Genomic DNA, 4537 nt, shown 5'->3' on the forward strand with positions numbered 1-4537 from the left:
CATAGGTTTACTCCTATGTATATTTACCTTTGGGAGTAGGCCTCTGAAAATCTTCGGAAAAGCTGATTGAGCCACCCAGATTTAAATAGTAAAGATAGCCTGCATTGTCCTGAAGGTGTCTTTTTTTTTTATAGAAGACTCTTACATTGCTTTGAATGGCAGTGTATGCAGTAATTGTCATTATATTTTTCTGAAAACCTACAATTAAAGGTTTTACCTGCCTCTCGGTGATGAGGTTTTTTGACAGAATATCACATCATGAAATATTATCTGAGATGAATATTTTGTTTTAAGTCTCATTTACAGTAAGTAATATGGTCCTATTTGGTGTGGATTTTCTAATATTAATAACAGTAGTTAGATCATTTTGATATTTAGTTCTCTATATTTATGTCTTAAATTTAGAAAAGTCTTCTAGTAGCACAAGTGATTATTTGAGAAACGATCTCTACGAATGTCATATATAACTTTACTTTGAAAAGCGTCAGGGAATGGACAATAACAGATGATTAGCTAAAGCACAATCAAGACAAGCATTGGCAAAGTAATTAGATCTAGCAATGGCTACAAACTTACTGGCTTTGTTTGCCTATTTTGTTCTGTCATTGAATTTGGAAAACTTTATTGTTGAGAAAGATGCTTGGATATCAATGTAAAAAAAGGGCAAAAAACAAAAACACTTTTTTGGTCTCTAAAAGTACACACCGTGATAGTAGTCCCTTAACCTTAAGGGAGCTGGTTTGTGAGTGGGTGTGCTTGCTTTGAAAGGGCAGACTGCTGTCACTCAGAGTGAATAAGCCAGTGGATGAAGTGGAATGTATCGCTGCTCCAAGTTGTATGCTCTTGTAGGTGGAAGAAAAATAAGAATGTCACAATAACAGAACAATGGATTAAAAAGGCTGACTGAAATCTCCTGGTAGGTTCACTATATATATATAATTTTATGAAAATCGCAAGATCTTAGCTAATGCCAGACCTAATAATTCAGCTTCAGAACCTATTCAGCTAAGCTGGTCCACTGAGCCTCAGCTGACCTGGCCATTCTCTTAAACTTCAGACCCATCTCTTAACCTACCATTCCTTGCCAAAGTGTTAGAAAAACGAATTGACTGACGCCTCAGTCACGACCATCTCAGCAATCACCAGCTGCTTGACACTACTGGGTCTACATTCAGGCCCAACCACAGTACAGAGACAAAGCTCATCACTGCCATAGACAACATCTGCATGATCCGTGACAGAGGAAACACGGCAACCCTCAGTTTTCTGTACCTTTCTGCAACATTTGACATGGTCTTCCAACCCCAGACTCATCAGGCCCCTGCATGAGATTGGCTTCCAAGGAACCGCTCTCCGCTGGATCTGCTCCTTCTTAACAGAGAAAACATGAGCTGTCAACCTGACACCTTACTTCTCTGAACCTCCACTAACTCATCTGTGGAATGCTTCCAGGTTCATCGCTCAGCCCTGCCTTCACATACATGATCCCTCTGGCCAAAGTCTTCCTCACATGAGACATCAACATATTTTCCTATGCTAACAACACCCAACGCATACTCTCCTTCTCAGACACAACACAGGAATCAATTTCACAGCCTGCATGATAGAAGTCGACAACTAGATGAAAGCCAGCTTTCTGAAGCTCAATATAAAAAACACAGAAATAGTGATCTTCTGTGATAAACCCTTTTCCATGGTACTCCAACTGGTGGCCAGTCGAACTCAGAACCACACCATCAGTGTCGAACTGGGACCCACACAGTCAATGCTGTCACTGCAACTTTCTTCCACACCCTGGAGATGCGGAGGAAGATCTTCAAATGGCTCCCATGCAACACTAGAAACACCATCACTCATGTCCTAGCCACCAGCAAATGTAGACTATGAGAACACCCTCTAATCTGGGATCACCAACCCACTCACTTGAGGACTGCAAACAATCTAGAACAAGGTTGCCAGAATCCTACTCAACCCCCCACACAGAACTCACATCACACCAGACCAGCTCCACAGGCTCCCAATACACATGTGTTCATTTCAAACTCCACAAACATACATTCAATGGCACTACACAACATAGGCCCTACCTTCCTGAACTTTAACATATCTTTCCACCAACCATGCATACACCTCCAGTACTCACGACTCCTACATGCACACATCCCATGCATTCACAGAACCAGATCAGGAGAATGGGTGTTCACTTACATCACTCATAAAGCATGGAGCAGACTCCCTTTCCACATCAGAGCCTCCTCCTCTCATCTAAAATTATACAAGAAGTTAAAGATCTGTCTTTTCAATTAAGCAACCTACCAGGCAGGGTTTGGCACACACACCTGTTCAGCACCAAGATACCCTCACTGGTGACATTGTTCTTTACAAATACACATTACATAATCACTAGAATTGTAATACAAACATTGTCATGCTTTAATTTCTAATAAAAGAATTGTAAAACTTAGTAGGACTTTTGAAACTAAAACAATAAAACAGTAGCAGAAATTCCATCAACAGCAAAGTGATCTCATTCTGTTAGCTGCTGCCTACTTTAACTCATGAGAGTAAAAGTGGACTTTATTTTGACTTATACGAAGTGGCAATAAAACAGATTGCACTTTAGTCCACCTCAGATCTTCTGTTTATATGTATTTAAACTTTCAAAAATAAAAAAGCAATTAACACGTGCAGTAAATCATATCCTCCAGCATCCTTTATTACTAATGGATTCAACAATTACAATTCACTTGCACTAACAGTTAATTTAAGTGAGACTGTAAATTATCCAAAACCTCTCCTAAGAAGAAATTGCTCGCTATTAAATTAACTACAACCAGCATACTCATTTAATACAGAACTAATCAGTAGCTTGGATATTTAGTTTTGCATTACAGGGAGATTAAAAGGCACTTCATTGCAAATGCGAGTTATCTTGTTATGGAGTTTATTGCAATGCTTTGATGGTTAATAGTTCGGATGCTAAATGTCATAAAATTCTTTTGACACTTCAAATTAAGACTGTCTATAAATTGAGAAGTATATGAGGTACATGTAGAAAAGGGATTTAACAAGGAAGGCTTCAAAAGTCTTACGGCTGAATATTTTGTCAAATTTGCTGTGGTTTTATGGTGCAGAAAACTCAACTGCTATTAAATCGTTCAAGTGTGTAGAGGTGGCATGCCGGAACAACACCACGCCTCACTCAGAGACTTTCCACCAGACGTGAACATTTGATATTTGTTTTTTACTGTGCATTAAAACTCAATTTCCAATGAATGTTATTTTCATCGGAAACATTTTTGAAATATGTTACAGTTCGAAAAGTGAGTGCAAACTTTTCAGGGAACACAGAATTTTTCTTTTAGATACACTCAATAACATATGTAATCTTTTTTTCCCTTGCCCACTTCTTCTAGTTAGGTAATGTTCTTCTTAACTCGGTTTTCCCATTTTCAATATAGGGCCATTAACACTTTAAATACAGGTATTTTTGTACCAGGTAATTATAATTGTCGGAATGATGGCATTATATTACTATCATTCACTAAACACTCACACTTTTATCCCCTACAGAAGGAGCAGAATTTTGGACAATCTCTACAAAGACAATGATGTGCCCAAGGCATTCACATGGGACCAAATAATCGTACATTCATGGCGATGGGAACATGAGACGTCAAACAACAAAAGTAGTAGATGTGACTACCCATCTATTGCATGTTTTTCCCATACTGGCCCATGAGCACTTTGGGTAAAAGCATTCGAGGGCAGATAAGCACTCAGTGAGTGAGGAAGAAGGGTGAGCCAGTGAGAGGCTTGCAAACAGATCTAGGTAGACTTTTGTAATGCACTCTCACCAGCACAGATGCCTGTGTGATGTGGAGATCTAATGCCAAAGAGGTGACGTCGTGCATAATTAACAAATGTAGGTTTCACCCTGGCAGTTACTAATGAGTAAACATGTGTGAGGACATGGATATTGTAGTGTTTACTGTTAGTGGAATGTAGGCAGGTTGGCAGGTAGGAATGTGATGGAGAAGGATTATGGGAATGTGGAGGTGTGATGATTTTGTTGGGGATGGTTAGAGGACGGAAGAGTTAGTGCCAACTTGGTGGATGCTAAGCTGTCTTTCTACTACATAAATAAATCTTCTGGAAATACCCCACGTTGTGTGTGTGTATTTCCCACACATATCATTCTCAAACATGAGTAAACAAATAAGAATGAGAGACTGACATATTAAATCCTGTCAATAAGCCTATAACACTAAAGTCAACCAAGAATTTCACCACCTAATCACACCCAGGAAGACAGTATTCAGATGGCTTAGAGAACTAAGGCATTGGCTGCAGGAATCTGTGGTTGACAACACATTTGAATCCCTTCAGGTCCATTCAACCTTTTAAATAAATAAGTTGAGGAAATGATGAGTACCACTGAGTAGAGGAACAAAATGCATGTTCAATTCAGTGCCAGAATACCCCTTGGAGGCAAGGTGTGCTTTACCAATATTCATATTATTTCAAAAAGACAAAG

The sequence above is a fragment of the Lissotriton vulgaris genome, unplaced genomic scaffold (genome assembly GCF_964263255.1).
Source record: "Lissotriton vulgaris unplaced genomic scaffold, aLisVul1.2 SCAFFOLD_394, whole genome shotgun sequence".
Lineage (NCBI taxonomy): Eukaryota > Metazoa > Chordata > Amphibia > Caudata > Salamandridae > Lissotriton > Lissotriton vulgaris.